We start from the raw sequence: 14,328 nt of genomic DNA on the forward strand, positions 1-14,328 counted from the left end.
TGAGTGTCTGTCCTCAACCTAAACAGGTTGCTGGAAAAGCCAGAGCAGCAGTCTGGTGATGCCCCAGAAAATAGTTTTTCCCATTAGGTCAAAAATAAGCAATCGTTTCAATGTCAGTAGGGAAGTGGCGCTAAGGAATAGTAATCATCTGCTGGTTATGCCACAAACTTCTGTTTCCTTTTATTTCTCCCTCCCTTTATGACCCTTTCTGTCTTCCCACTTCTTATTTTTTACCTCCCTCTTGTCATAAAACACTTTCTCCAAATACTTGAAACATATATGTAGTTGGTATAGCTAGCTACACATTGATACGATCTCTTGTGCAATTTGGAGAATGGATTTCCAAGCTTTATAAGGAAGAATAAGCCCTTTTCCTTCTCTCCCAGAAAAGGAAACGAGATCAAGGACCCTTGGCTAAGAACATAACCAAGCCTTATTCAAATAGGAATCTTCAGTTTTCACTCTTGAAAACTAAGAGAATGTCCATCAAAATCCCAAAGAGGAAAAAGAATATGTGGAGAGAGGAATATGGAGGAAAGAATGAAGCAGCAGGACATGGAATTCATGGAGATAGGCGTGTCTATCCAATTAGAGCACAGGAAATGTTTCTGCTCTTCCTGAAGAGTTTGGGTAGTCCTGTCTGAGAGACTTAATGCTTGTTTTGGGAGATGTGTGCATTTGGGACAATAGACATGCCGGTAACTCCAGCTGCAGAGGAGGCTGAAGTAGACAAGCCCATGGCCACCCTAGGTATGTTTTATATGCCTCCCTCCATCCTGCAAACAGTATTGCCCTTCTATGAGACCTGAGATGGCAATGAACACTACTTCTGATACTACTGAAGGTCCTCTCTGCATCTGTACTTTTCTCAGACTTTGGGAAATACACAAAGAGAAGTAGAGTTGAGGACCCTACTTCAGTTCCCACTTCTGTAACTGGTCAGGAAGCCCATCTTGGTCATCACAGCTGCCTTCTCCCCACCCTTTCTATGTTGTCTCTACCCACTGCCAGCAACTCAGTCAAGTAGGCTTTTATCTGATGGGATGACCAAACTTTCAATCTGGGATAATCTGAGTGCTTGACAGCCTTGGCCTTACTGTGTTGCCTCAGTTTTCCAGTGCCAGAGATTATTGGGAAAGGGAGTGTGGAGCTTAGATTAAAAGGCAGATACAGACTTAAATTTGAAAGGTTAAGAAAGGTATGCAAAGGCAGCATTAATGACTAAAATACAGTATTTTACCAGAAAGTTGAACCTGAGTCTGATCATGCTTCTAGGTTTAACTAATAATTTACTGGTAAATACAGGAAAAAAGGCCCTGATGTTTTTAATAAATTGAGAAGGAAGCTGTAGGGGAGATATTTAAAGACTAAGAAAGGCTAGGAGACTTAAGAGACATACCAACCAATTGCCATGTATGAACCTTGTTTGAATTCCAATTTTTAACAAATAGCCTCTTCCATCTCATTAAGAGGTAAATATTCAGTAGTTTTACTTTTCATGTTTAATAATTTTATTAACGTTTATATTATTATTTGTTAAATATCGGTGGTAGAATTTTTAATACAAAACACTATGGGCACAATGAATAAAACTATTAATTTCAAATTTGATACATATTTTTGTTGCAGAGAAGTAAAGCAAAGTGTTCAAGAAAAGTCTTTTAAGCATGAAAATACATTTCATTAAGCTAAAACCATATGGGGGGAAGTAGAATATAAAGAATGCATTTATAAAGATAAAGAAATGTAAAATTTCAAGAGCTTGTTTCTATATTTTTTTAAACAGTGAGATAAACATCAAATTGTTATGATACTTAGATTCTGTGGATACATTTAAAAGAGTAATATAGACCAGGGGTGATGGCTCACACCTGTAATCCCAGCACTTTGGGAAGCCAAGGAGGGTGGATTACTTGAGGCCAGGAGTTCGAGACCAGCCTGGCCAATATGGTGAAAAAAAAAATTATCTGGGGTGGTGGTGCATGCCTGTAATCACAGCTACTCAGGAGGCTGTGGTGGGAGAATTGCTTGAATCCAGGAAGTGGAAGTTGCAGTGAACTGAGATTTCACCACTGCACTTCAGCCTGGGTGACAGAGCAAGACTTCATCTTAAAAAATAAAAAAATAAAAAATAAAAGAACGATAGAACAGTAGAAATGTGCCAGAAATTGTGTCCTTCATAACTGTCAAACAAGCCAGAAATTGCGTCCTTTGTAACTGTTACAACTTGTGATTTTAAAAATTTAGATGCTAACTTAAAAGTAGTGACAGGGTCTATAGTTTCAAAATTCTTTCAAGCGAATCTAAGAAAAAGATGAAAAATCCTTGCTGAATCCACTAATGCTCAACAATTTTTTTGGACTTGAGTTGGTTTTCTTGCATCAATACCTATCTACCCTCCTCAGAATGCATTTTAGGAAGAAAAACTTATATACTCTAAAAGTCTTTAACTGCTGCAGTGGTACCAAGAGGCTTGTGCTGCTTAGCATCATTCATTCATTATTCATTTACTTAATACAATTCAGTTAAGCAGATACTAGGTTCAAAACCTGTGCCAGGTCCCAGAGAAATACCCACTGGTATCAGGTACAGATCCTCCTGTTGAAGAGCCTAGCATTGATCAAATTCTTAAGCTCTGCCCTTTTGTTAATGCAGTCAGATAAGCCCAGTGAGACTCTCGCAGTAGCCTCCTGAAAATGGAAATGACCTTAAGAGGGTCTTGCACAACCATTATTGAAAATGAGTAAAAACTAAAAAATAATTTTTTTTAGTTTAGAACAACTAAAAAAGGTATATTCCAAAATTATCGTTGTACTCTTAATTGAAATTGCTTCTTGATTCTCTGGTGGCACCTCTGGAAAGACGAACTAGAAGCCAATTTATAAAGAGGTCAATGTCAGAGAATCCATCCTTATTACTGGTAGGAAAAAAAAAAACTCAAGTAGAACAGGCTATGAAGTGATATTAATAACCCAGATCTGTCACTGCATGCCCCTACACTTTGGACATGCCCCAAAGATTATGTGTACATGGAGTTCTGATCTGAATATGATTTATCTATAGCAGTCTGACCAGCTCTGTTGAACAGCGTCAGCTATATTTTTGGGGGCTCAGAAGATGACATTAATATTGCCCATATTTATCACTGTGAGGAGACATGGAGTTGCAAGCTGCAATTCTGAGTTCTGTGGGTACAGAGTCACAAGTGTATACTCTTTTCCGATGTGTGAATGATGCATGTGTTAAACCCAGCAAGCTTTTTATTAAGGAAGTTTTTACTCTTCGATGTATTTCTATCTACCTGCCTTCCTTTACCCTACACAAACTCACACACTCATCTGTCCATTCTTACAGAAAATAATCCCTTCTTTGATTATTCAGAGAAAAACCCCTGTGTGACTAGGACGGTGAGGATGCAAAAGTCACTATTTCTTACTGAACAATACTCCAGGCCTGACTCCTCTGGGGGTACCTCAACAGGATGCAGTTCTGCAACTTTGTTTTTTATTAGTTTTGTGTTTTGTTTTGTTTTGTTCTTAAGTAGTCAGAAGAGCAATCGCCCACCCATTCTCTCAGCGATTACTTAAAACATCAAGAAGGGATCTAGCCCACTGTTCTCAGTGATGGGCTCTAGGCATTATAAACCAGGCATTTCTGCTTGTCAACATTATTCACTCACTCTTTCAACAAATGCTTATTGACCACCTGTGGTATGCAAAGCCCTGGGCCAAGCATTAGGGAGAACAGTCTGTATTTCACAGATTCTGAAACAGTTATTTTTCAACATTTGAATGTCTCTGAATTTGGGGAGTTTACTTGGCAAGGCTTTTTTTCTTTCTTAGTGATACCTAAAGCAATGCTGTCTTACAATCAATGGCCTCTCAGATTTAATAAAATACTACATTGTCCGTGACATCTCTGCTTTCACCAAAAAAGGGATTATACAGAATAAGAGGAGGTAAAACTCAGCTATCAGTGGGCTTTTCACTGATCGTCAACTTTTAGAGCAAGAGCAGTCTGAGCTTCTGGGGTCTGAAGATGATCTGTGTGTTTCATTTCCTCGTGCCCTCCCTGGCTTTACAAGCTGTCGTAACGTCACATGGATTACCTATTATTATCCTATAGTTCTTAAAATCTCAAACGACTTTTTTATTGAAGTTGGGGGTGTGTGTGTGTGCGTATGTGTGTGTGTGTGTGTGTGGTGCTTTCTACAAAATAATTCATTAGGAAATTGATTTTTCATCCATTATTGAAGCCATAATTTGAGGAGATTGTTTCTTAGAATGTATCTACCACATGCCAGTGGAAACTAGTTAAAATATTTTTATTAAAGCAAAATAAAGGTTATTTTTGTTGTTTTGGTTTTCCCTTTATTCATCCAAATGTTTACAAACTCCCTATGATGCATCAGACACTGTTAAGTACTGTTGGGAGACAGTGACAAATTGGATACAGTTTTTGCCTTCAAAGGACTTAAAATTAAAGGAAGGGTAAAACCTATAACTACCAATGCTCATATAAGGAAGAAAGAGTGAGTCCTGGGGCCAAGATCCAAGAATGTCTGAATGAAATCTGCATCATTCCATGACACTACACCTACCATTAAATATCACAAAACAAAAGCTGTTCTTCCTTTCCTCGGAAACACGGCTGCATCAGGTCTACCCAGGTAGACCACAGAATGATGAACTGAAACAGCCCTTCTGTGGTTGATATACAGAGACAACTCGCATCTCCTGGTGGATAGAAAGGACCACATGTTTTCAAAACTTTACAATAAGCCAAGTGTTCCGTGCCTCACACACCTGCTGTCATTGGTTTCCACCCACTGATCCGTGTTACCACTGTGGTGGTTTCTACACACTGATTGGTATTTCTACCCAGTAGTCAAGGTGCTTCCCTGTTCTCCTTCCATAATGTTTTGTACCCTTTCACCCCTGCTCAGCTTCTCCCAGACCCCTCTCTCTTGACTTTTTTAACTGGCTTTCAGAGTCTTTCATCTTTAATTCCCTTGTAAAATGCTCCCTCTCCTTTGTTTGAACTACAAGCTGTTTGAGGACAGGAACCAAGCCTGGATGATACAGAGCAGACAATGCAAATATGTTTTGCTTTGTCAAGGAAGGATGACAAAGAGGAGAAAATAGCTTCTTTTCTTGAATACAGGAGTTTAGGAAACTGAAAAAAGCTTTGACACACCCACAGAGCAGCATGTTTTACCAAAGAAGGCTGAAAAAGTTCAATCCTGGGCTTCCTCTCCTGGAACTGTCTGAGACCAGTGAACCTTAATCTTCTTTTTTGTCCCAGCACACATGACAGTTGACAGTCACATGAATAACAGATTGTTGTGAGCAAAGTCAATTTATCTGGAATTCTCACTTGATTGACTTTCAAGCCACCCTTCTGTCTTACTTGCTATGCAAGTGATTAAAAGTGAATCTAATAGATAATATTGAATCCATTCTAATCTATGGGGGAAAAGTAAACCTACTTGCAGATTTTGCCATTTCATATTTAGTAACATGCTTCTTGAGACAAACCAGTCTGTGGATGCTCCAACGTTGTCTTCAGCCCCTGGCCCGGCACACCCTCAGGACAGCTTAGCTTGCTGGCCATCCCCTGCTCCAAGACCCGGAAGTCAGAATCCACAGCAATAGGAGCTCTTCCCACAGCTGGGACCCAGAAATGGTTCTACTTTCTTCTTTCAGTGCATAAAGAATCTGTAAACAAAAGGAACGAAAGAAAAGCAGAAACATTATCAACATGAAAAGAAAACCATCCATTCTAAATATGTCCATTTATTTCAAAACAAAGCACACAAACATGAAGCTTTATTTCTAGTATATCCAGGTTTATGATACCTAATTTTTAGAGCATCCCATCTTGGGGGGCCAGCTTTTATAACATTTGTTGAGTAAAATTAACTGACTCATGATTTTTCTTCTAGTGATGCAGTCAATGTTTGTAGTTTATTTGAAACTCAAATTGAACTGGGTGTTTTGTGTTTTATCTGGAATCTTATCCCTAAAGACCGTTGCTTGAGATTCACCAAACACTATATCCACTATTTCTGATCACAAGGATTTGAAGAAATAAGTACTTAATAATGGTGGCACTTCAAGTATTGGTGATCCTATCAAGAAGAAGGATTGGGGGACCTCTTCACATCTCAGAAATCACAATACAGGCGGGGGCTCTACTTTCTATATGGAAGGGGACCCACATCATGATAGGTGAGAAGAGAAGGCAGCAGACAGCAACAAAATTAAAGATCAAAGAGAAACCAAACCCTTCCAGGAACCACAGAGGATACCATCTTCTGGGCCCCGTACCGGGTCTTCTGTGCCATCCTTCCCTCCTGAGCCTCTGAGAAAGTAGAGAATAAGACTATAGTTCAGTGGTTTGAAAGCCATAATATTCTGACAGAGGCTCAATTTATGTTCAGCTTTTTTTCTTTTGCATCCCAGTCAGGACTTTCACTCAAGTTCTCTTAAAGGAAGGTAAATATTTACAGGAGGAAAATGGTACTAGGTGCCTTGATAAGCTAAAAAAAAACAGTTAAATTTGTGTGTGGATCTTTTTTTTTTTTTTTTTTGAAACCGAGTTTCGCTCTTGTTGCCCAGGCTGGAGTGCAATGGCATGACCTTGGCTCACGGCAACATCCGTCTCCTGGGTTCAAGTAATTTTCCTGCCTCAGCCTCCCAAGTAGCTGGGATTACAGGCATGCACCACCACGCCCGGCTAATTTTGTATTTTTAGTAGAGACAGGGATTTTCCAAGTTGGTCAGGCTGGTCTCAAACTTCTGACCTCAGGTGATCTGCCTGCCTCAGCCTCCCAAAGTGCTGGGATTACAGGCGTGAGCCACTGTGCCCAGCCCATGTGTGGATCATTTAATCACCATATCTGGAATATATAAACATGGTACATATTATCTTTGCCACCCCCTGCTTTTTTGTAGCCTCAAAATTTGATCCAAGACTGGGAGTTAAAAAGTCCCATTTTGTGTAATCAGGTTCTGGTTGAACATGATTGCTGAATTATTTTAAATTAAAGACACATGTTTGGGGGTTGAGCCGTATGTATTATTTCAGGATGGCATCCATTAGGTCTTATCCACAGGGGCTATCTTCAACTTTTGCCACATTCAATGCATTCTTTATACATCAATATTTTCAAAATGGTGAATCATATGTAAGGGAAAATTGGAGGGAATATGGTACTCGTTAAATGGTGATTTTTTTGAAAATTATCTTGAATGCATTATTCAAACCTGTTTCCAGTCTCCCCTGCTAAGGGCCCACTGCAGGTTGGAAAAGTTCTGTGGGGGGAGAAAAAAGAATATTTTAAAGTCAATAACAATGCATAAATAAATAAAATCCTACAGTTGTGCAAGGCCCTTTTGCAAGCCTAAATCTTTGAAGACTTCATAACTGAATCAACATTTACTTTAACTCCTTGTCAGCCCTAAACACTTTAAATGTCTTAATTGCAGATCTAAATCATTGTGGCTGCCATCGGTTTTTCACTTTGAATGCAGATGTCCCTGAACTGAGGCTTTGTCAGGCTTCACCTTGTACGGGCAGCCTATCTATTTAATAAATGGTTGCATCATGTCAAGGGCTCCTGCCTGGACTTGAAGGTCGCCCTTCATGAGGAGCAGTCAGGGTGAGGGAAACTGTATGGCTGAGTTCGTCTGTTGGCCCAACCACACCAGACGTCCCTCTACTCCAAAGATCTTCTTCCTGCTAGAGCTGGCACATCTGCTGCATGGTTATTCATTTGCACAGCTTTATGGAGGTACTATTTACATACCATAAAACTCACTCTTTTGAAGTCAAAACTCCATGATTTTTTTCATAAATATTCGGAGTTGTGCAACCATCACTGCAATCTAATTTTAGAGCAATTCCATCACCCCCGAAATAAACCTCGTGCCCATTTGCAGTCACTCCCTCTTCCCACCTCTGGCCCATGACAGTCACTAATTTTTCTGTCTTTATAGATTTGCTTTTTCTGGACATTTTATATACATGGAATCATACAATATGTGATCTGACTTTTTTCACTTTGCATAACTTTGAGATGTGTTCACGTATCATGTAGCAATACTTTCTTTCATTGCAAGTAATATTCCATTGTGTAGATATACCATATTTTGTTCACCCAGGCATCCACTGATAGACATTCATTTGGGTCACTTCCACTTTGCAGCTATTATGAAACAACCTTCTGTGAACATATGGGTATTTTTTAATGAATCGAAGGTCAGATTGCTATTGTCATTCACAGTCAACTTTAAGTTGGGCTTACTCTTTTTTCAATAAGTCACCCATATTTTTGTTAAAGCTGCCTGTTGGAACATTCCAGAATAAAGTAGACTCCTGGGTGCTTCAAAAAATATTATTTGTTAGAGTGAGACCTTCGGTGATTCCAGGGCATGAAGTGGTTAAACATAAGGGAGGGAACCATTGGAAGGAAGTTTCAAGACCAAAAGCGATTTGAAGAGCAGCAGGAGCCCCTTCTATGCCAGTCATGACCCAGAGTTTAAAGAGCTCAGACCCACATGCGCCTGCCACGCAAGTATTCCTTCTGGCAGCCTCAGCACTGCCTGACTTCTGAAAGCCCTGCTGACTTAAATAACGTGGGGGCTACTCAGGGAGAAGTCAAGTTGGAAGTGGCAGGGGAGGTGAACAGGTCATAACACAGGGAACAGAGTTGTCAGGCTTTGTTTATTTTCATGTCTTCTAAGACTTCAGCCACTGATAGGAGAGGCCGACCATTCTTCCATAGAGGAAGGGGTGTTGTACTTGATGCGGAGGCAGCTAGATCAAAAGGCACCCTTCTACGTTGCACCAAATCACCAATCTAGAGCCATGAAAAATCCATGTTATGAGAAATCCTTTCCCCAGAAATCATCATGGAAAGCAGGCATATAAAAGGCAAGCTGGTTTAGGAAATGTGATGTTGATCAAAAGGAAAGCCCCACGTCCTGGGCCTGGCACAGCTCTAACTCTGACTGTGGCCTTGGGCAGGTCACTCACCACTCTGGGCCTCGGCTTCCTCATTGTGCAATGAGGGAGACTGACATCTAGATTTCTGCCTGAGGCTTTTTTCCCACATCCAATATTCTGTTTCTCTGACGACTGTGAAAACTGATACTTTTGAAACCCATATTTAAAAGTGAAACCAGTATCATCATCCCGTTGGCAATCAAGCTACTGATGTCAAGAGGCATGACCTGGAACGCCAACTGGTGAATAATTAGCATGAGGAACACAAGGTTTTTAAAATGCTTCCCAGTGGCACCCCTACTCTATTTTGCAGATAGAAAAATTGTGGTTGATTTTTTTTACATATTCTCTTGCAGGTTGTTTAGCTTCTTTGTGTCAGAGTTAGGAATTGACCCAACATTTTAGGGCTTCCAGACCTTTACTATATCAATCAGATTGCCTAGGAGAAAAGAAAATAATCATTCAAGAGCCTGTATAAAATAAGCCGGCATTAAAAAAAAGAAAAGAAAAGAAAAGAAACTCTGATCTTCTAGCCAAAAACAAAAAGCCGTGTTTTTCTTGTTTTTACTTTATGATTTAGGTTCTTATTGAATGATGAGATCCTGTTGGAGAAAGAGGATGAAGGGTAGTTACAGTCTGATAATAAATGATGAGGCTGATGGACTCCCAAGAAGAAAGAATGTTCCTGTTGAGAAGAACGTCAACATGTCTCTTCCTCCCTTTTTCTCAGTTGCTTATGTTCTCTCTTGCCCATGGAGCGATCTGACATCTCTTGGCCAGGCTCTCAGACACATAGCCAGCTTCCGAGGGCTTAACACGTTTTCATTAGGACTTTCAAGTACATATCTTGCTGGAAGCCAACAATCTCGGTACACTTCCCCATGGCAACAACCAGCGTTGAAGTTCACAGGGACGCCTGCTCCTTTGAACTCCATAAAGAGTATTCCAGAGCCCTGGATTTTGACTGTCCTCCAAAGCCAGTGGCCAGCCTGGTAGTGAAGGAAATCTGGGGACAGATGGTATGAAATTGAAATCACATAATCGCTACCCTCTCCCAAATACTGGCCTATTATGTTGGCGAGTCTCCACAAAGCTCTGCGGCACTCATGCTGGTCTTGCTGGAGGGCTGCATCTTAAACATGGGTGCCTGAACATCAGGGCTGATGAAGAGCTGGCCCATTAAAGAGGAACTGCATCAATGTCGTGTGGTCCCTCCGTGACCATCAGATCCACATGTACATTTGAAGAAGTCCTCACGCCACTGGATTAATGACAAGGTCTCTTTCAACTTAGACCCATCTGTTGTTGAAAAACTATTGTATTTGTGAGAAGCCATTCTGAGGTGGAAAGGGAGCCTGATCTTTGGGGGAAAACATGGCTACAGGGGTTCTTTCCTCTGAAAATCTGTAAATTTAGCTAAAAGTTACTTCAGGAGAAAAACCCATCGGTAGCAAGCACTTGGCATCATGGAAAGATCCCGACATCCTCTTTTGATTTACTGTAGATGTCTGGCAATTTCTCTTTGCTTCCCCTCTCTCGTTGTAAGATAGAAATGGTCAGTGTTCGTGTTGTAAGCCAACATTTGCCTGACTGAGCTGAATTCTTGTCAACCTCTGAAACTACTGAGTGGGGAATGGAAGAAAGTGAGGGGAGGAGGAAGGCCCCTGGTGCACCCTAGAGGAACAGCCCAGATTCCAGTTGAAATCTACATGAGGCTGGCTGATTCCGCTTCTTCCAATCCTCAACTTTCATCAATGCCAGCAACAGTGTATGGGGCATTAGGATGCTTTGATTGGCATCGACTCCTGTCCTGATAGTGTGAGTTTATTTTCATGGCAAATAATTATATTCTCTCCTTTCCTAAATATTTCAAAATGCTGCAAATAATATATAAATCCATAGACATAAAAGTCATTAGATTCTTCAAGCAAAGGATTTTTAAGAGTACACAAAATGACATATTAGATTTCTCCAAGCTCTTACTCAAAAAAGCAAATAAAAATTTATTTATTAAAACATGCTAGTCTCATTTTACCCTATTGTCATGCAAAAGGAGGAAGAAAGGGAGAGGATCTGGAGTTTAATAATTTGTATTTTAAAGTGCCTCTTCCACTGCTTACTGCTTGGATGATTAAAAAGAATCTGAATTTCAATTGTCTTATTTGAAAAAGTCAGTATGATAACAGTAAACAAAAATAACAGCAATTTTAAGGGATTCTTGTAAACATCAAAAATGTTATTATTGTAAATATTAAAAGTACATGCTTTTTAAATCATAAGTCCTTAAACAAAAACTGGTTATTATTGCCCATGGAGAATAAAAGTGAATTCACCAAAACATCTGGAAAAGGTTTGTCTTTTGCACAGGGTTGTTTTTAGTGCAAGATGTAAAGAAAAATTCTGAAAATAGCATGATGAGAAGTGAGCTAGTTTCAACAACTTCTTTGTCTACATTTCCGTCTTTCTGATTATGTCTCCAAAACTTCCTCGCTTCTTGAGCAGAATTCTCTATATTTCATAAACAGGGAGACATTGTTGTCAAAAGAACTCAAACTTGTGTTTGAGACAATCCTCCTGCCATCTCCTATCTCTTCCAACACCTTTCTTCAGAGATCAGATACATTTTCCTGGCAAGATATTCATTATTAGAGGTTGCTTTGCAATTTCCTACAATTTCTGATCACCTGCAAATAAAACCATGCCTTTATTTTAGGATATAGAGAAAGCTTTTAAGAACAGAAATTAAAGTCAAGCGTGGATAAATTTTATGCATGGCAAATAAAGACTTTGATAACATTGTCTCCATCAGGGTTTATTGTAAATGATTAATCACTTTCTTACTCATGTTATTGATAGAAATACTGGAGTTCTCAGTTTGTAAATTAATAAAACCGCTTATCGACAGGACAGTATTCCTTTAATAATATATTCCTAACACAGACCCATTGTATGAACACACATTGATTGCATTCTTAAATGGATCACATTACTGCATTTTTATCTATGGAGTTGGAATTATCCATCCCTCTAGAAGCCAGAAGTGCCATGAATTTTCTTTAGCTAATTCAGAGTGAAAAGGGTGAAAAGACTGCGGGCCAGGAGGCAAGACAGCATGGTGTTCAAAAGAAAGGGGGCCTTAGATTTTGAGAAAAGAGGCCTGAGATGGATGTTAAAGCACTGTGCCTTCTTTAGCTTACACTGCCAAAAGTCTTTATGGAAAGTATAGACTTTGGATTGCACTTGCCATCCTATGGCCAAAACAGTAAGATGTTCTTTAAAATGTTCATTTTCATCTACATGTTAAAGAGACAAGCAGCAAGCTTTAGCAATCCTGCTAGTTAAGTAGTTCTGAACTTTTTCTAAGGGAGATGGGCAAGGATACTTTTGAAACTCTGATGAAGATTCCTCTTCCAAGCAAAAAGCAAATATAAAACATTGCCTACCAATTCAGGCAATTTATAAATTGCCTGAACCCCATTTACTTCAGTTATTAAAAATAGCTGAAGTACTCCATGCCTCCTGAATGTACCCCTTTCTTAGCTATTTTTCACATAAATAACGATCATGTTAACAATGGAAGCTCTCCTTTATATGAAGCCATATGTCATAAATAGTATGTGGTATGATTTATATGGTCAATAGTATCAATAAGTAGTCTAGTCATATGTAAGTAACCTTTTTTCTAAACCTTTTCAGCCCTTAATGGTCAGTCAAGGACGAAGACATCATCTTTTTATTAATTTTTTAAATATCATAAAGTTGATAAAAAGTGAAACTATTTTCTGGAAAAAATTCCGCAATTCTTTGCTTTCCGGAAAGAATCTACATTTCTATACCTATTTATTTAACTATCAGTCATCACTGCAACCAACACTTTCCTAGCAACGAAACAAGTAAAATCAATGTGAGAGGAAAATCCTAATTAAAGAAATCCTAGCTAAAGAAAGAGATAAAGAATTCAGTAATTCCTTTTTGTGGAAAGTGGGTGAGGAGTAAAGTTCTTTTACAAGAAACAAATTTTCTATGCAAATAAAAACTTAGTTTTATTTTTTTAAATACAGTACTCTATTATTTTTGAATAATGACAGAAGACTTAATGTGCCAGTTTTTTCCTCATTTTATTGAGAACTAAGAGCCACCAATACTTTTTTTTTATAAGATACATCAAAAGCACATAAAGATCCTTCAAATTTTACCAAAGGTTTTCATTTAATTAAACTGACTTATTAAAAAGATGTTATTTTATTCTGAAATAAATAGTTGCATAAATTTATATTCTTCTTTGTTAACAATTTAAAAAACATTTCTTAGTATAAAAAATCAAAAGCAGCTATTGCCAAGTTAAACTTCAAAAATTAACTTCAAACAACTGAAAATTATAAAAGGCATGTATTTTGGTTTTCTTTATTGTATCCCCAGGTAAATTGTGGTATTAAAAATACCTCAGTCAAGGGCTTTACTCATGCCATAAAGCCTCAAGTTACTCCTCAAAGAAACAAGAAAGAAAATAATTATATATGGGTAGATTATATTGTGAGAATACTGTATAAGTATACTTTAAATGGAGTTGCCGGAATGGTTGCTTTATATAAAAAAGTTCATAAAACATATAATTCATAAGTGGACTCTTCTGCATTAGTAGAGTGAATGTTTCATTTTCAGAATTACAGATGTATAAAAATCATACTTCTCTGCTTATGAAAGACCAGTAAACGTCCTTATGTTCTGTAAAAACTTAAATGCTGGAGGCTAACACTCACAAAATGTAATAATATTTCTGCTAAAAAAGCCAACTTTTTTTTAAAGAGGAAAAGAAATCAAACATATACATCCTAAGTGCAATATTTCCAAACTTTTAAAAAAGGACAGTATGTGAAATTGCCAATTCTATATTTTTAATTTGCTCCTGTTTGCTGAAATCAATTCTATTTACAGTAGTGAATGGAATTGTTACATACCTACTGATGTGACTGGCTCATCTCGTCTTACCTTGCTTTGAAGGAAGCCAGCCCTTATTGGAAAAAGACAACAAGGTAAAATAAGAATGGGACTTTTTTTTTTAATGTTTATGAAGCAAAACAAACAAACAGATAACCTCACCAGAACAAAAAGCAGGAACAACTCTCTTTCTTTTAAACACCTGTTACCGTTAAACTCTGGGGACTTCATGCAACTGGGTGCCTGAGCAATATCCATGGTGCATGCCTTACAAATGAGTAGTATGCTAAGTTTCTCTTCCATAATTTGGTATGAAGAGCTTTTTTCTTAGAATCAAATATTCCACTGGATAGGAGGATTCTCTGGTTGACTCACAAAATT

The sequence above is a fragment of the Rhinopithecus roxellana genome, chromosome 6 (assembly GCF_007565055.1).
Source record: "Rhinopithecus roxellana isolate Shanxi Qingling chromosome 6, ASM756505v1, whole genome shotgun sequence".
Classification (NCBI taxonomy): domain Eukaryota; kingdom Metazoa; phylum Chordata; class Mammalia; order Primates; family Cercopithecidae; genus Rhinopithecus; species Rhinopithecus roxellana.